The sequence below is a fragment of the Pipistrellus hanaki genome (assembly GCF_964339955.1).
Source record: "Pipistrellus hanaki genome assembly, chromosome: 15".
Classification (NCBI taxonomy): domain Eukaryota; kingdom Metazoa; phylum Chordata; class Mammalia; order Chiroptera; family Vespertilionidae; genus Pipistrellus; species Pipistrellus hanaki.
This window is the reverse complement of record NC_140517.1, coordinates 5928256-5947236: the sequence shown is the minus strand read 5'-3', so window position 1 is coordinate 5947236 and position 18981 is coordinate 5928256. Positions and strand designations below refer to the sequence as shown.

The window sequence follows — 18981 nt, the reverse complement described above, 5'->3', positions numbered from 1 at the left end:
GGCGGCGCGGGGGAGCGCGCAGGGAGTGGGGGCGCGGGCGCTCGGGCGGTGACAGGGACAAAGCGGCCCCGCCGCTCGCCGCCCGGGGGGGCGGTGTGGAGACGGGGGAGGCGCGGGCGGCGGCCGGATCGCGGCCTCGGGGCCCCCGCGTCTGGCCGGGAGGAGAAGAGGGGAGCCCGGGGCGGAGGAGGGGGTGCGGCCCTCGCGGTGGATGGGGACCGGGCGTCCGGCTCGCGGGGATGGGCGCGCGGGGGCTCGGCCGCGGCCGCAGTGCCGGGGCGGCCCGGGGACGGGGAAAGGGCGAGGGCGGCGCCCACTCACCGAGGGCGATGCCAGCGACACGGACGCCCGGGGGACAGGACCGCGCCGCCGCCGGTGCAGGTGTCCGCGCCGGGGTCCCTCCGCAGCCGGGGGCGGAGGCCGGAGGGGGCGGGGGCCGGAGGGGGCGGAGGCCGGAGGGGGCGGGGGCCGGCGGGGGCGGGGGCCGGAGGGGGCGGGGGCCGGCGGGGGCGGGGGCCGGAGGGGGCGGGGGCCGGAGGGGGCGGGGGCCGGAGGGGGCGGGGGCCGGAGGGGGCGGGGGCCGGAGTGGGGCGGGGGCCGGCGGGGGCGGGGGCCGGAGGGGGCGGGGGCCGGAGGGGGCGGGGGCCGGCGGGGGCGGGGGCCGGCGGGAGCAGAGGCCGGAGGGGGCGGGGGCCGGAGGGGGCGGGGGCCGGCGGGGGCGGGGGCCGGAGGGGGCGGTGCGGGGGGCGGCCACGGGGGTGTGGCGGGCGTGGGCGCTCCGCCCGGGGCGGGGCTGGTCCCGGGAGGCGGTCCGGGCGGCAGGCGTGTCCCCGGGAGGATGGGCTGCAACCGTAGCGGAGCCCTGGGTGGGTGCCCGCCCCCCCTCCCGCCCCTCGCCCCCCGCAGGCGCCGGGAGGAGGGTCCCCGCCTCTGGACTCCGCCGGGTCGTCCTGCGGCCGCGCGGCGCGGGGCCCCGGGGGAGGGGGCGACCTCGGCCTCAGCCTTTGTTGAGATGCCCAGGGGGAGCCCCAGCCCGGAGGAGGCAGCACCCCTTCCCCACCCTCCCCACCCATTCTGCTGCCGGGGCTGGGAAAGGCCGGGGGGAGGGGGGTGGGGGGGGTCAGGAAGAACCGGTGCTCTGGGGCCTTGGGTCCTGACACCCGTCTTCAGAGCTGAGGTTCCCTGGGGAATCTGCAGACAGGTGTCCGGGCTCTCAGCCTCCCCCCCACCCCGCGCCGTGTGACAAGGTCCTTGCTCCCCTCAGAGACCCCCCGTCTCCCTCTGGCTCGCTCTGGTCTGGCCCAGGGCCTTGTTCCCACCTGTCACTCCGAGGGGGAAGCGCCCACGTCCCTGGACAGAGCCTGCTGTGGGCAGAGCGGCAATCAGGAGCCGAACACGTCTCCTGAGGCCAGACAACTCCCCAGGAGGGCTCCCAGGCCGGTTCTGTTCAGGCCCTGACAATGACCTTGGCGCCCCCCCCCCCCCCCCATTCCAGCCTTTTGGTGTAGATTGAATGTATTAGACCAGGTCATCTGGGGGCGGGGGGGGGGGTGTTCCCTGATAGCGGTGGGGTGGGAGCTCCGGAGAATTCTGCAGTGCCTCCCCTGACCCCCTCTGCCCGGGGTGCAGCCATGGAGGCTGCTCTGAGTGATGGGAATCGCAGGTGCTGAGTGAGGAGCTGCTCAGGGTGGTGGCCTCAGATGGGGTGCACATTCCTGCCTGAGGCGCAGAACATAAGCAATAGGAGGCAGCTCGCTGGGGCGCTCCTTACAGCTCTGGAGGCTCACCTTGGTGGGGGGCTTGCTCTCCATTTCCTCTTTTGTAAAAGGGAGCGTGAGGGGGTCAGTGGGGACAGAGTGAACTCCAATGTCCAAAACAGGAGACTGTGTGCGTATGTATACACACAAGTCTGGAGCCAGCCAGCCCTTGAGAACACAGGCTGGCTCTCCAGTCTCCTGGCTGTGTGATGGCCGGGAAGTGACCTGGCCCCTCTGAGCCTCCAGGGCACACTGGGTGAGACTAGGATGATGCTGACCTCAGAGGGCTCCTCTGAGGATGAGATGATGGCACATAAAACGCTTAGTCCCAGTGCCAGGCACAAGGTTGCAATGTTCAGCAAACAGTCATCTTTATTATTTTTAAAAATATGTTTATTGATTGACTTGAGAGAGTTGTTGTCGCTTATGTATGCATTCATTGGTTGCCCTGCCCGGAGGCGGAACCTGTGAGCTTGGTGTAGTGGGATTGCCTTTATGATTATTATTTTAAAAATATATTTTATTGACTTTTTACAGAGAGGAAGGGAGAAGGATAGAGAGTTAGAAACATCGATGAGAAACACCGATCAGCTGCCTCCTGCACACCCCTCACCGGGGGGATGTGCCCGTAACCAAGGCACATGTCCTTGACCGGAATCGAACCTGGGACCCTGGAGTCTGTAGGCTGAAGCTCTATCCACTGAGCCAAACTAGTTAGGGTTGCCTTTAATATTGAACGTGAAGCTGTTATTATTGCATTAGGCTTTCCTCAGTTCTACCCTTGTCAATAACTTCAGACCTGGTCCCTGAACAAAGCAAGTGATCAATGTTCTAGTGCACATGTGTCAAACACAAGGCCCGCGGGCCAAATCCAGCCCGCCAGGCCTTGCAATGTGGCCCGCACCTCGCTGTCATCACTGCACTCCGCTGTCAGTTTATGACATTGTCAGTTTATGACTGTTCAGTAAACCATTCGGCCCGCGATTTAGGCTGGATTTTAGATTTTGGCCCCTTCTCTGATTGAGTTCGACACCCCTATTCTAGTGACACAATCCACGAGGGCCAGCAGTTCTGAACTCCACAGAGGAATCGGGGCCCCAGGAGGGGGTATGAAGCTGCCCCAACCAGAGCTTTGAAACCCTGACTCATCGGCCCCCGGGTGGGATGGCGTCCGCCGTGGCCTTGAACCGGCGTAGACAGTCCGCTTGGCTCAGAGAACCCCAGTCCAAGGCAGCGTTCAGGCGGTTTAGGCTGCAGATTTGCACCCTCAACGTGGAGGCAACAGGTGATGGAGAAGTGGGGTTGTAAGGACACCCCACTTCCGGGGGCTCCTGCTGCAAAGAAAGGTGCTCAGGGGTGGGGCGGGGGGTGGGGTGGGGGCTGGCCCCTTGGGGAGGACCCGTCATGCCTGGCAATGAGGGGCCCCCTAGGAATGATGGGAGGGCAAGCTCTCAGCCCCTCCCACTGTGGGCGCCTCACCCCCTCGAGGGGGTGTGGTGTTCGGGGACAGGCTGGAGGGCAGGGTTGTTAACAGAGGGAAGCAGAGCCCAACCCAGGGTCAGGCTGTGGCTGGGGTTGGGGGCCACTCAGACGTGCCCTCCAGCATCGCTCCTAACGACCTGAAAGATGCTGCCTACCCCTGGCCGGTGTGGCTCAATGGATAGAGCGTCAGCCTGCGGACTGAAGGGTCCCAGGTTCGACTCTAGCCAAGGGCACATGCCTGCGTTGCGGGCTTTATCCCCAGTGGGGGGGGGGGTGCAGGAGGCAGCCAATCAATGATTCTCTCTCATCATTGATGTTTCTCTCTCTCCCTCTCCTTTCCTCTCTGAAATCAATTTTTTTTTAAATGTTAAAAAAAAAAAAGAAAGAAAGATGCTGCTTAGGTCACTGCCTCCTCTGTCCTTGCCTTGTCCCATCTGGGAAATGGGCAGACTGGCCTGCATGGCAGCTGGAGGGGAGACTGCCTTTCTGAAGATCTCTCGGTACCTCCACTTCCTGATGGGGGAACCCCAGTTCATTTACCGCTGGTCCGGAGAATTGCAAGAAACGAGGGGCCCTCGCTGGCTAGTTGGAGCAGAAAAGGGCTTCGTAGAAAGAGGCTGCAGGTCTGGGGATCTCAGGAGTCACCCCCAAGGCCGCGGTGTTGGTCTGGTGTCCGAACCACTGCCATGCCTGGGCACAGACACTGCAGCTGCCGCCACCCCTGGGCCAGGACACAGGGCACCGCCGTCAAGGGCCACGTGGCCTCTGGAGCCCGAGGGGGTGTGGCTGCCCCCGCTGCCACCTCGCCACCATGGACTCTGCGTGGCCTGGCGTTCACCGGTTTCCAATTCACCGTCAGAAATGGGCGTGTCTGCCTCTGAGACCTCTTGGATGGATTGTGAGAGTATAATGCTAAGTCAGTGGTCTGTAAACTCATTAGTCCACAGAGCCAAATGTCAACAGTACAACGACTGACATTTCTTTTGAGAGCCAATTTTTTAAAAATGTGTTTTATTGATTTTTTTTAGAGAGGAAGGGAGAAGGATAGAGAGTTAGAAACATCAATGAGAAAGAAACATTGACCAGCTGCCTCCTCCACCCTCCCCCCCTCCACTGGGGATGTGCCTGCAACCAAAATACATGCCCTTGACCGGAATCGAACCTGGGACCTTTTAGTCCACAGGCCGACGCTCTATCCACTGAGCCACACCGGTTTCGGGCGAGAGCCAAATTTTTAAAATTTAAACTTCTTCTAATACCACTTCTTCAACATAGACTCGCCCAGGCCGTGGTATTTTGTGGAAGAGCCACATTCAAGAGGCCAAAGAGCCGCATGTGGCTCGCGAGCCGCGGTTTGCCGACCCCGGTGCTAAGTGAACTTAACCAGGCGGGAAAGGGTGAGAACACAAAAACAACACATGAACAAACAAAAAGCAAACTCACAGATACACAGAACAGCATGGAGGGTACCGGAGGGGAGGGAGGTGAGGGGGAGGGAGGAAGGGAAGGTAAAAGGGGGTCATGTATAGGGTGACCGAAGGAGGCTAGGCTTGGGGCAGGGAGCACCCAGCTGAGTAACGGATGTTGTCTTGGAAAGTCATACGCCTGACATTGATGTTATTAGCCAATGTTACAACAATCAATTTAATAATAATAATACGAAGAATGGGTGTGTCCGATTGGAGACACCGAGATCAGGCACTCTGCCAACGCTAGCTGCAAGGGAGGCTGAGCAAAGGTGTTCTTAGCTTCTTGTGGGAGGCGGGGGAGGTGGGCTCTGGCCCAGGAAGGGCCTATCAGATGCTGGTGGCCAAGAGAGTGACAAGCACCCCCCTCAGAAAGCCATGGGCTTGGGAAATTTCTATGAGATTCCACACATGGGCACTCACCTCGGGGCCTGGCGTGGAGGGAACACTGATCACTGGTAGCCGCTAATCCAGCGTCAGCCAGCTGTGTGTGTGTGTGTGTGTGTGTGTGTGTGTGTGTGTGACTGTGTGTGTGAGTGTATATGTGTGTGTGTTTCTGTGTGTGTGTGTGTGTATGTGTCTGTGTTTTTCCAGCAGGTGAAAGACAACAGGACCTTGAGAGCAGCGTGGCAGGCTGCCCTTCCAGATGCAGAGGGCTCCGGTCCGGGCGCTGGGAGGGCAGGTGACTGGGTTTTTCCATCAGGCTGATGAATCGGCTGAGTCACCCTCCCTCTCCAGGCCCCTCGTGACCGTGACTGAGAGCAAATAAAAGAGGACTGGCAGGTGGGGTCGAGGTGCGGACGAGCCTGGGGCCGTGGAAGCTTGCTCTTGTAGCCGGGGGGGAGGGGAGGCAGGCCCTGTCCCCCTCCCCAATACCACTCCCCACTCCCAGGGCCCCGGGGAGAGGAGAGTGGTATTCCTCACCTTCCACAGGAGCCGGCTGAGTGCGCTGGGTGTGAGCCCTGCCTGTGCCCTGGGCTGCGCTGGAGAGCTGGGGCTGACGGGGCATGACCTTGGCGTTAAGGTTTTCGCCTGGAGGAAGGAAACCAGCTCAGAGGCCCATCATGCAGGTGCGGGGCAGCTCTGCTCACACGTGTTATTGAGGGTCTGGGGGGGGGTCTGGGGGGTGTCAGCAAGGACTTCCGGGAGGAAGAGCTCACAGAGAGGAGTGGAACGTTAATAAAGTCAGTAGAGCCGAAACTGGTGTGGCTCAGTGGATAGAGCATCGGCCTGCAGACTGAAGGGTCCCAGGTATGATTCCGGTCAAGGGCATGTACCTTGGTTGCGGGCACATCCCCGGTGGGGGGTGTGCAGAAGGCAGCTGGTCGATGTTTCTCTCTCATCGATGTTTCTAACTCTCTATCCCTCTCTGTAAAAAATCAATGGAAAATGTTTTTAAAAAATAATAAAAAAGTCAGTAGAGGGAGATGGCAATGGGATCACTGGGGGAGAGTACCATCCGTCTGTCCGTCCATCCACCCGTCTGTCCGTCCATCCATCCAGCCAGCCAGCCAGCCAGACCCTGTGCTGAGCTCAGGGAGGCGCAGAGCTGAGCCGCTGGGGCCCTGCCAGGGGCTCCGGCTGGAGCTGCAGCAGACGGTGAGGAAGCGGGAACGAGGGAGTGAGCAGGGCGGGGCGGCTGGACCCAGCCTGGCTCTGGAATCTCAGCAGCCACCAGGGCATCTGCCCCAGCTCGTGGGCCACCTGGACCGTTCACCGGTCATGTCCCCACCCTCTCTCCCACATGTGGGGCCGTCCTCCTGCAGGGCCGGCTGCTTGTGCCCCAGTAACTCCAGACCCTTCGCCATCTCCCCCGCATCTCAGGGGACAGCAGAAGCACCTCTGGTTCCTGTTGGAAAATTCCTTTACGCCTGGCCCGCCTGGCTGGTGTGGCTCAGTGGTTGAGCATTGAACCATACACCGAGAGGTCACCAGTTTGGCAGTTCTTCCTTCCTTCCTTCCTTCCTTCCTTCCTTCCTTCCTTCCTTCCTTCCTTCCTTTCTTCCTTCCTTCCTTCCTTCCTTTCTTCTTTCTTCCTTTCCTTCTTTCTTTTTAATATATTTTATTGATTTTTCACAGAGAGAAAGGGAGAAGGACAGAGAGCTAGAAACATCAATGAGAGAGAAACATCGATCAGCTGCCTCTTGCACACCTCCTACTGGGGATGTGCCCGCAACCAAGGTACATGCCCTTGACCGGATTCGAACCTGGGACCCTTCAGTCCGCAGGCCGACGCTCTACCCACCAACCCAAACTGGTTTCGGCATAAGAGGTCACCAGTTTGAGTCCAGGTCAGGGCATGTGCCGGGCCAGCTGATCAATGTTGATGCTTCTCTCTCTCTCCCTCTCTCTCCCCCATTTCCTCTCTTTCTAAAAATCCATAAAAACCATATTTAATGAAATGAAAAAGCCCCTTCACTTGTCCTGGGAACGTTACTGGACACACGGAGCCCCAGTTTATACCGAGTCAAGGCAACTGGTGGATCTGACACTATATATTTTTAAAAATTCCAATAGTGATACATGCTCAATGCAGAAAAATCGTAAGATGCAGAGGGGGAAATAAAAATCTCCCACAATCCCGTTACATAAAAATAACCAGTGTTAACAGGGTCACATGTGGGGGGTTATGTCCTTCAGCCATATAAGTCCTTGTGTGTGTTTTCCCCAAAGGAATCACCCTGCACGTCCTCACCTCTTCCTACCACTGCGGCCCAGGGGCCCATGAGGCCCTGGGGTGGGGGTGAGGGTGGGGGTGGGGGTGGGGATGGGGGTGAGGGAGAGGGTGGGGGTGGGGTGAGGGTGGGGGTGGGGATGAGGGAGGCCCCCTGTTCTCAGCCCCCGTGGAGCGGGCACAGGGCCAGGGGCGCGGGCAGCCGGCTGGCCTGCCCAGGCGGGACTCGCAGCCAGCGGGCTCTCCCAGGGGCTGCCCTCCAGTCTCTCTCGGGGGGCAGTGCTGACGCTCTTCCTGCAGAGAGAGGATGACCTCGCACAGCGCACCCCGCTGGGGGTGAGGGGTGAGGTGGCGGTGGCTATTTTTAGCCGCTCCAGCCCCTGGAGCCTTTGATTCCCAAGTCTGAGCAAGGCCATCCTGTTCCCAGTCACAGAGCACCACTGTGGAGGCGGGGGCGGGAGGGCGTCCAGGCCACACAGAAGTGCCAGCTGTGCCCAGACCGGCCGTGGGAGACCCTCACCGGCCACGTGACTGCCTGGGCCTCGGTTTTCTCGTCTGCACAATGGGGATGACACCACCACCAACAACCTCTCCAGAAGCACCTGGAGTCGAAATGGCAACAAAGACCCAGTCAGCCGCTTGCTGTTGGCAGAGTCCAGCCCCAAGGTCAACAACGAACCAGTGACACAGAAACAGGACTGGACGAGAGGGTGTTCGTTGCTAACTTAACGTGAGATTCCCAAACACGCTGGTCCAATCTGGTTTCGTATTCAGAAAACATAGAGGACTTCTAAATCTCAACAACAACAACAACAACAACAAAACCTGGTTTTAAAATAGGTGAGCCGAAACCGGTTTGGCTCAGTGGATAGAGCGTTGGCCTGCGGACTGAGGGGTCCCGGGTTCGATTCCGGTCAAGGGCATGTACCTTGGTTGCGGGCGCATCCCCCGTAGGGGGGAGTGTGCAGGAGGCAGCTGATGGATGTTCCTCTCTCATCGATGTTTCTAGTTCTCTATCTCTCTCCCTTCCTCTCTGTACAAAAAAAAAAAAAAAAAAAAAAAAAAATCAATAAAATGTATTATAAATAAAAAGATGCGTGTCCCTCACTTAGAGCCATTTTGGCTCAGAGCCTGGTCTGCCCGAGCCCCTGGGGCTTCCCGGTTTATGGGAGCGGCGCTGCGGCCTGAGGAAGTCTGAGGAAGCTGGCGGGAGTCTGGGGGGCGGATTTCTGCCAGGGGGGTCCCCAAGATGAACGTGGGGTCGTTCCTTCTCGGCCCTGAATCTGCTACCTCCGCGCTCGCCTTCCCGCCCCCTCCCTGCGTGTCTCTGGGGCTGATGCTCGTGGCTGTGGGGCCGTGGGGACTCACTTCCCCCGATGGATACTGTCTGTCATGATAGATACTGTCTCCAAACTGCAAGCCTGGCGAACAGGCTGTCCGGGAACACGGCGGCCCAGCAACAAAGAACACAAGCCCGTGTCGTCTCGTTTCACTCCCGGTTCTCTCTGTTCCAGGGAAAGAAAAAACAAACAAGGACTGGACGTGAGCATCCGAGGCGGTCACATGCGTTCCTCAGGACACAGGGGACCTCTGGTCTTCTCGCTGGGCCCTTCCCCTCAGGGCTCCCGAGGCAAGAAGAGCAGCGTTTCAGGGTGTGCTGTCTCCTTCCGCAGCATCCCTCCCGGACCTGCAGCTGGACGAAATCCAAACTGCTCCCGAGGCGTGGTTTTAGGTGACATGTTCCCGTCCCCTTACCTCCTCCATGTACACCTCGGCATGTTTCTGCCCCAGGCCCTTTGCACATGCCTGGAACACTCCTCCCCCAGCTGTCCTCATGCGGCCTCCCTCCATCAGGTCTCTGCTCCAACATCACCTTCTCGGGGGGGCTTCCTGGACCACCCTCTTTATTATCACTATTTATTATTATTATTATTATTAATTATTTTAGTATATTGATTTTTTACAGAGAGGAAGGGAGTGAGATAGAGAGATAGAAATGTCGATGAGAGAGAAACATCGACCAGCTGCCTCTTGCACACCCCCTACCGGGGATGTGCCCGCAACCAATGCACATGCCCTTGACCGGAATCGAACCTGGGATCCTTCAGTCCGCAGGCTGACGCTCTATCCACTGAGCCAAACCGGTTTTGGCTATCCCTATTATTTCTAATGTATGTTTTTATTGATTTTAGATAGGAAGAGAGAGAGAGAGAGGGAGAGAGAGAGAGAGAGAGAGAGAGAGAGAGAGAGAGAGAGAGAGAAACATCAATGGTGAGAGAGAATCATGGATCGGCTGCCTCCTGCACAACCACCACTGGGGACTGAGCCCACAACCCAGGCACGTGCCCTGACCAGGAATCAAGCCAGGACCTCTTGGTTCATAGGCTGGTGCTCAACCACTGAGCCACCCTGGCTGGACCTGGACCACCCTCGTTAGAACCGCACCCCATTCCAAGACTCCCGACCCCCCATCCCAGGTTTATTTTTCTCCACAGCACTGTCACTTTCAAACGGATCACTGCTTTATATTTTGTTTGCTGCCTGCTTCCTTTCTGACGCAAATCCCGCTGAGGGCAGGGACATCATGTCCATCTGCCAACCATGTAGACAGAGTCCTGGAGTAATTACGGAAGGAGGTGGATTCTGGAGAGGAGTTTTGCATTATGCACCCACAATCTTAGGCCTAAGCTAGCGCCTCCACCCAGCTATTCCGCTTCTAGGAATTCATCCCTGGGCGGTAATTGCAGATGTGTGCAAAGACGGAGTTAGAGATGTTACGAAAACAGAACACTGGGAGTAAGAAGAGCTGACATTTAAGTAGCACATACTGCGTGCCAGGCCTCGTTCTGAACATTTTATGCACTTGACCTCTTTCAACCGCACAACGACCCCGGCAACCCACCCATTGTTGTCTGGATTTGATCAGCGAGGGAACCGGCAGAGGGCCTGCCCAATACATAACACAGCCAGGATCCACGTGGAGCCTGCATTCTTTTAAAAAAATATATATATTTTATTGATTTTTTACAGAGAGGAAGAGAGCGGGACAGAGAGTTAGAAACATCGATGAGAGAGAATCATCGACCAGCTGCCTCCGTCACACTCCCCACTGGGGATGTGCCTGCAACCAAGGTACATGCCCTTGACCAGAATCAAATCCGGGACCTTTCAGTCCGCAGGCCGACGTTCTATCCACTGAGCCAAACAGGTTCCAGCTGGAGCCCGTATTCTTAACCACCCCAGGGGTTAGCTATGCAGTGTGCGCGCCAAGCTTTATTTGTGCTTTTTAAACATATACTTTTGCTTTTTTTTTTTTTTTTTTTTTTTTTAGGGTGACACAATGTTTTCTTTAATTATTCTTTGCGGGGGGAAGGGACGTCACACGTCCACTCAATTAAAATAAACATTATAATCAGCGCAGGAGTCTTCATTTTTCCCCACTGAGGCCACGGATCCGCGGGGAATGGGTTCCAGCTGCTCAGCTCCTTCCCGCCGGTTCTCTCAGAGCGTGCTTCTCTCGGTGGAGCAGGCTGGCGCTTCCATGGGACCCAGGTACCGTTCTCTCTGGCTTCCTTCTTTTTCTGATCCTTTTCCTCCACACGTTTCAGGGAGCTGTCTCGGCTCTTAGAGTGGTTACTATGCTCACTACGGACATTCATTCTCTTAGCAAGGATCTGGCCCTTAACTTGCTCGTTCACAACAACGCCCACTGCATCCTGGGTGATTCTGTAGATCCTTCCGGCTTTGCCATGGTAACATTGGTGGGGCCTTCCTTTTTGATGTCCTTTTTTTTTTTTAATGTATTTTATTGATTTTTTATTTTTTTATTTTTTTACAGAGAGGAAGGGAGAGGGATAGAGAGTTAGAAACATCGATGGGATAAGAGACATCGATGAGCTGCCTCCTGCATATCCCCTACTGGGGATGTGCCCGCAACCAAGGTACATGCCCTTGACGGGAATCAAACCTGGGACCCTTCAGTCCGAAGGCCGATGCTCTATCCACTGAGCCAAACCGGTCAGGGCTCCTTTTTGAACAGGGCCCATTCCCTGGATGTCCACAACATCACCTTTCTTGTAGATTCGCGTGTATGTGGCCAAAGGAACAATTGTGTGTTTTCTAAAAGGCCTAGAGACCATATCGCGGGGCCTCTCCTCTCTCCCTCTGTTAGTCATTTTGGCGAATTCGTCTGGGGGACCACGGCCGCCGGGAGCCACGCGCGGGGCCGACCTGGACGATGGCGGTTCCGGCAGAAAGGAAGTGCTTTTGCCTTTTTTTAAAAAAATCAATTTCAGAGAGAGGAAGGGAGAGAAGGATAGAAACATCAGTGATGAAAAAGAATCATGGATCGGCTGCCTCCTGCACGCCCCCCCTCCCTGCCCCCCACTGGGGATCGAGCCCACAACCCGTATGTGCCCTTGACCGGAGGAATCAAACCGTGATCTCCTGGTTCATAGGTCGACGCTCAACCACTGTGTTAACTTCCTTTTTTTAAAAAAATATATATTTTATTGATTTTTTTACAGAGAGGGAGAGGGATAGAGAGTTAGAAACATCGATGAGAGATAAACATCCATCAGCTGCCTCCTACACACCTCCCACTGGGGATGTGCCTGCAACCAAGGTACATGCCCTTGACTGGAATCGAACCTGGGACCTTTCAGTCCACAGGCTGACGCTCTATCCACTGAGCCACACCGGTTAGGACTGTGTTAACTTTCAAAGCCCTGCCGACTGCCCTTACGTAATTCCCAGCAGGGACGGGCCCTGACACCCTGGGACTGAAAGTGACAGAGCTGTTGGTTGCAAAAATAGGGGGCCCAAGGCCTTTCTGGATTCTATTTTTATTAAAACCCTGCTAACTTGTTCCTGTCAGAGCAGCTCCATGCTGGGGCTGGTGCTGTGGAGGAGTCAGCAGCTTTGTTTTGAAGGGAGCAGCTGCTCAGCGGCTCCGGGGAGGAGAGCTTGTCCGAAGGCACGGGGGTGGGGGAGGCTGAGGTCTCAGGCTGCTGCTCAGCCCCACCGTGGGCGGTTTTCTCCGCACAGAACCTGGTAACACCCCCTGCAGCAGGTCCTGACTTAACGGAGGCTGAAGAGAACATCATTTCCCTTCTCTCTCTCTTTTTTGTGTCTGTTTTCTGTAACTTCAAACTAGTTTAAAGGCTTCCAACCTGCAGCACCCTTTTTAAAAAAATATATATATATTTTATTGATTTTTTTACAGAGAAGAAGAGAGAGGGATAGAGAGTTAGAAACATCAATGAGAATCATCCATCAGCTGCCTCTTGCACACCCCCTACTGGGGATGTGCCCGCCACCAAGGTACATGCCCTTGACCGGAATCGAACCTGGGACCTTTCAGTCCACAGGCTGACACTATCCAAAAATGCGGATTTTGTAATCAAAGAAAACACGATAATTTCAAGAGAAACATTGAAAGCGCTCTGTTCAAAGTAATGTCCATCGCTAGCTACACATTTCCCCCATCTTTCAGGTAATTTGTGGGTACTGATCCAATAGAACTTTCCTTGTTTTGAGGTGGACCATTCAGAGACCCAATTATCCACTTCTTCGGACGTTTTGAAGTGCTGCTCAGAAAGTGCGTGTGCCATCCATCGGAACAAGTGGTCATCTGAAGGAGCAAGGTCTGGTGAATATGGCGGGTGGGTTAATATTTCCCAGGCAAGATCTCTTAACGTGCTTTAACTGGTTTTGAAGTGTGTGATGGTGCGTCATCATGAAGCAAAATTACTTTGCTGTGTTTTCTGGCCCATTCTGGTCGTTTTACGATCAAAGTGCGGTTCAAATTGGTTATTTGTTGTTGTAGCGATCAGTATTAACGGTTTCACCTGGTTTTAGCAGCTCATAATGCACCACACCTTCCTGATCCCACCAAACGCAGAGCGTTGTCTTCTTTCCGAAGTGTTTGGCCTTGCAGTCGATGTTGATGGTTGACCTGGATCAACCCATGATTCTGTGCATTTGGGATTCTCAAAATAAATCCACTTTTCATCGTCAGTCACAATTTGATGCAAAAAAAGACTTTCTTTCGTGCCGTTGAAGCAACATTTTACTGATGACTTTTTGGTTTTCCATTTGTCTTCCGTTCAGTTGATGTGGCACCAGTTTTCCTTCCTTTAAAATCTTTCCCATTGCTTGTAAACAATAGGAAATGATTTGCTGAACAACGTTTAATCTTTCTGCAAGTTGTTTTTGAGTTTGACACGCATCTTCATCCAATAATGCTTGTAATAGTTGGTCTCCAAACTTTTTCGGTTGACCTGGACGTTCTTTGTCTTTCACATCGAAACCATCACTTTCAAAGCCTCTAAACCAGCGTTCACAGTATCTTGAGATGGAGCATGTTCACCATAAACTTCCTGAAGTATACAATACCTTTCCCAGCACTTTTCTTCCAAATCAAGTAATGAATTAAAACTTCCCTCAAATGCTCTACTTTTTTGGCATGAAATTCCACATTTTTTAGCGTAAAAATATCTATGATGTTAACACCTTCAGCAAATGTGACATGTGAAGTTTTGAAGCTTGCTGTCAACACAACAAAATAGCACACATATCAAATCACATATATCTCTTTTTAAAAAATATATATATATATTTTATTGAGTTTTTACAGAGAGGAAGAGAGAGGGATAGAGAGTTAGAAACATCGATGAGAGAGAATCATCGATCAGCTGCCTCCATCACACCCCCTACTGGGGATGTGCCCGCAACCAAGGTACATGCCCTTGACCGGAATCGAACCCGGGACCTTTGAGTCCTCAGGCCGACGCTCTATCCACTGAGCCAAACCGGTTTCGGCACAAATCCCATATATGTCAACATGTGTGTAACTGCATCTATTGAAAAAAATCTGCATTATTACCCGGGGCACCTAGTGGCTTCTCTCTCAGTGAAACCCACCCTGGGAGAGGCTGGCCCCCGGCCAACCTTGTCCCCACGGCTCTGCTTCCTGTTGTCCTCCCTTCCCAGCAGTGGGATGGAGGGAGGCAGGGCGGTGCCCATCTAATCAGCCCCGAGGGCTGCACCGTGTTCTGCCAACTGGGATGCCCCGATTACGCCGGCCAAGGGCCCCAGAGCGGGAGGTCATGCGAAATAATGTCTGGAAAACAGCAGCTTGCACTCCCAGGAACGCGCAGGAACTGTGGGTGACAGGAGCGGGGATCGGCACCAGGAGGAGTCCCGTGTGTGCCGCCGATGATGGCGATGGGATGGGACCTGGGCACAGGCCGGGCCAGTCTCCCCCAGGAGGCGCGTGGGGGGGGGGGGGTGTGGCGATGCCGGTGGAAGCGGAGTGGGAAGGACCGAAACCGGAGAGCGGCTAAGAGAGTCTAACTTTCAGAACCCATGGGGCCTGGGCTCCAGCCCTGGGCTCGGCACTGGGTGGGCGACCTGGAGCAGTCACGTCACCTCACCGGGCCTGTCTCTTCCTCAGGAAAAGGAGGCAATGGGATGTACCCCCTAGGGTCGCTGGAAGTGAGGTCATGCCTGTGCAGTCGGCACCATGGGGCCTGGCACAGAGCTAGAGCACTTCACATTTTCTAAAATGTTCTGAGTTGTGGTGAAAAGCATACCCCACTTTTGCCCCATCTCGTGTAATAAAAAAAAATAAAAATAAAAAATAAAAAAGACTGGAAACTGACCAAATGTCCAGATAACAGAATGCTCAGAGAGACTGTGCCACGTTCCCACCAGAGAATATCCTTCAGCAATAAAAACCAACGGCAGCAGCATTGCTGAAAGCCACCACCCAAAACCCAGCCCAAGGAGCCCAGCCCGGCCGGTGTGGCTCAGCGGTTCAGCTTCGACCCATGAACCAGGAGGTCACGATTCTGCTCCCACTCAGGGCCCTATTTTGGGCTTGATCTTGGGGGGTAAGGTGGGGGGTGGCAATGCAGGAGGCAGCCAATCAACGCTCTCTCATCATTGATGTTTCTCTCTCTCCCTCTCCCTTCCTCTCAGAAATCAATAAAAATTATACTTTAAAAAAGATGCACAAAAGCTAATCAAAATAATACATACATCAGGTAGGCAGAGCCAGGGGAAAGGAAACACACAATCTAGGAGAGGGGGCTGGCCGGAGCGACACAGAAGCATTGCTTGCGTCCTTGAACTTAAACAAATGGGGGCTCATGGGCGTTCATGCTATCATTACACGTCATAATCTCAACATGTGTTCCACATACTCTCTCATGTGGATTACATACAACGTGATAAAGGGGCTTTGTAAACAGGCTCTAAGCCCATGGTCGGCCAACTCATTCGTCCACAGAGCCACATATCAACAGCACAGCGATTGACATGTCTTTGGAGAGCCACATTTTTTTTTAACTTAAACTTCTGATGACACTTCTTCCAAATAGACTGGCCCAGGCAGTGGTATTTTGTGGAAGAGCCACACTCCAGGGGCCAAAGAGCCGCACGTGGCTCGAGAGCCGCTGTTGGCCGACCACGGCTCTAAGCTACTGCACAGCGGCTCCCAGCTTAGGGAGCGCCGGTAGGAAACTCCGTCATCTGCTTATTTGGGAAGAATCTGAAGAAGCAGGCGAGTCCTTCCAAACAAAGTCTGGGCACACAACCAGGGAGGGAGGCGGGGGAGGGTGTGTGTGCGTGAGGGGAGGCACAGAGAGAGATCCCGGACAAGAGGAAGCTCGGCCAGCGGGAGTGGGTGTGTGTGTGTAGAGATGTGGCAGGGGTGGGGGGGTGGGGGGTGGGTAGTTGCAGCTGAGCCAGCTCCCAGAATCCAGAGAGCAGAGAGCGAACTGACCTGCGCCCTCCCGCGCTTTGGCCCGAGTCAGACAGTCACGAGCCATCTACATTTCCAGAAGGAAACAGAGGTGCCATCACTCAGGGATGGGGTCCCCCAGAGAATACTGCAGGCAGTCTCCCCCAAACCAGTTCGGTTCTCTTGCTCTGGCTCCGAGTCCATGTGCACCCTGGGGGCCTGAGGCCAGGACCGCTTTCCGGAGATTTGTTCGGGGCGATGGGGGCCCCGGGGACCTGGTCACAGGCGTGAGGAGGCGGGGACCTGAGCTGTCCCTGAGCAAGGCCACCGGCACCTCCGCGTCCCTCAGCCCCACACGCTCTCCACGGACGGGCACACTCACCCGAGGCACCTTTTTAAAAATATTTATCTTATTGATTTTTTTACAGAGAGGAAGGGAGAGGGATAGAAAGCTAGAAACATCAATGAGAAACATTGATCAGCTGCCTCCTGCACACCCGCTACTGGGGATGTGCCCGCAACCATGGTACATGCCCTTGCCCGGAATCGAACCTGGGACCCTTCAGTCCACAGGCCGGCGCTCTATCCACTGAGCCACACCGGTTTCGTCAAGTTCTTTGAAAAGAAGCACAGTGCCTGGCTGGGGAGGCTCAGTGGGTTGGAGCGCCCTCCACAGGGCACCGAAAGGTTTGGGGTTTGATTCCTGCCAGGGTGTGTGCAGGAAGCAGCTGATGAATGTTTCTCCCTCTTCTTCTCTCTCCCTTCCTCTTTCTCTCCCGATTTTTAAATGTTTTTATTGATTTCAGAGAGAGGAAGGGAGAGAGAGAGAAACAAACATCAATGATGAGAGAGACTCACTGAACAGCTGCCCCCTGCAGGCCCCCTGCTGGGGACGGAGCCCTGATTGGAAATCAAACTGTGACCTCATGGTTCATGGACCCATGCGCAACCACTGAGCCACCCTGGCCGGGCTTTTAAAAAAAAGCAATTAAAAGATTAAAAAATATGTACATAAAAAAAAAAAGGAGCACATTACTTAATATTTACCCGGAATCTTGGCTAAAGCAGTGAGTGTGTGGGCATGAAATGCTAAGTTAGAAAATGACAGTGTCTTTTGAGAAGTCATTAAAATGTTTCACTCCTGAACCTAAGAGGCAGCCAAGTGCCGAGTCCTCTTGTTCCTGTTAATAGAAGGCCGCTCTCCGGGAACGGCTGTGGTCTCTGTCCCTCCTGCGACTCTGGCAGTGACCATGCAAGGCCATATGTTGGCTTCAATACTGGCTTATGTCTCAGAGAGGAAGGAAGGAGAGAGAGAAACAACAATGGTGAGAGAGAATCATGGATCGGCTGCCTCCTGCACACCCCTCCATGGGGATGGACCCACAACCTGGGCCTGTGCCCTGACTGGGAATCGAACCGTGGCCTCCTGGCTCACAGGTCGAAGCTCAACCACTGAGCCACACTGGCTGGACTCACTTTTCCTTCCCTAAGTCACACCCTTCTTCTCTCCCCGGCTGCAGCACTCCTTTGCTGTTCTCTTGCTTTTCTGCATCCAAAAAAACCCAAAACAAACCCAGCGAAGAAATTTATCTGCTAAAAGGGAGCCATGCGAATCACGTGGGAGCCACATAAACTTCTTTCTTCCAGGGCGATCGGGAGCTAAAACCGGGCACTTTTGGGGTTTTGTCTGAATTGGCGGGAGGCGGGCGAGGGCTCTCTGGCTCTGTGTGTTCTCTCTGCGGCCTCGGCTTCTTAGGAACCGTTAGCCGTTCCCGGGCGCTATTTTCGGAGCTGCGCTGACACTTGTTAGTGACGTTGGCGTGGAAAGCCGTGCTCATGTGAAACTCCTCCAGACACCCAGAGGATCAGCTGGGCTGTGCCAGATGAGAAAGGGGAGGAAGGCAAGGGCTGCTTCCAGAGAGAGAGAATGCCGAAAGGTTTAAGGCGAATGAATCAGAGGCCCTTCTCTGCCCGATGCAAGTAACGGGGCAGTTTCATTGTCAGGGGAATGCAAATATCCTTTCCTTTCCCTCCAGCTTAGCAGCAGCGTGCTCCTGGGGAGGCCCTCGTTGGCTCCAGTCACCCACCCCTAGGCAGGGAATCCTTTCCGATCAGCTCAACTTCGTCTTTAAAAAATATATATATTTTTATTCATTTCAGAGAGGAACAGAGAGGGATAGAAACATCAATGAGAATCATGGATTGGCTGCCTCCTGCACCCCCGCCCCCCATTGGGGATGGAGTCCACAAACGGGGCATGTGCCCTTACTGGGAATCGAACCGTGACCTCCTGGTTCATAGGCCGATGCTCAACCGCTGAGCCAGGCCAGCAGCGATGAGCTTTAACGTCTGGAGTTAACATAGGGAAGGCGGATGCTCTGCTTTGCTTCAAAAACGATAGCCCCCCTAACTGCAACGCCGGACTGGATTCTGGAACAGGAAACGGACAGGAGGGTGAAATCTGGTGACATCCGAATAAAGCCTGTGGCGCGGTGAAGTGTTTGATGTCCGGCTGTGATGTGATGGGGAGAGCTGGGGAGGGGTATGTGGGAACGCCCTGTGCTATCTTTACCACGAACGGTTCCAGAAATCTAAACTTATCTTCAAATAAAGCAGGGGTCTTCAAACTACGGCCCGCGGGCCACATGCGGCCCGCAGAGGAGTCTGATCCGGCCCGCCAGGTTTTTTGGGCAGTGAGCGCAGCCGAGGTGTTACAGTAGGAATTAGCAGTCCATATAGTCCGGCCCTCCAGCTCTCTGAGGGACCGTGATCTGGCGTCCACTTTAAAAAGTTTGAGGACCCCTGAAATAAAGCTTAATGAATGGAATGGTGCTCCCTGTAGTTGACTTGACCTTG

General features: G+C 55.0%; 1 protein-coding gene and 1 long non-coding RNA gene across 5 annotated transcripts in view; one reads left to right on the top strand and one right to left on the bottom strand.

Moving 5' to 3' along the window:
• Positions 1-439, bottom strand: part of NDRG4 (NDRG family member 4) — a 29769-nt gene extending 29330 nt beyond the window's left edge. For both annotated transcript variants that reach the window (XM_084861270.1, XM_084861271.1), the window contains exon 1: positions 322-439. The gene's annotated coding sequence lies outside the window, so the exon portion shown is untranslated. The remainder of the gene's footprint in view (positions 1-321) is intronic.
• On the top strand, positions 321-8416 carry LOC311610255. 3 transcript variants are annotated; one of them, XR_014792931.1, is made up of 4 exons: positions 321-381; positions 5300-5488; positions 5639-5775; positions 7807-8416. It is a non-coding gene; the product is annotated as an uncharacterized lncRNA (long non-coding RNA). The 3 variants fall into 3 exon arrangements; XR_014792933.1 differs by having other exon boundaries at positions 5300-5499; positions 7807-8410; XR_014792932.1 differs by lacking the exon at positions 321-381 and adding an exon at positions 4510-4636 and having other exon boundaries at positions 5303-5488.
• The last annotated feature ends 10565 nt before the right edge of the window (positions 8417-18981 follow it).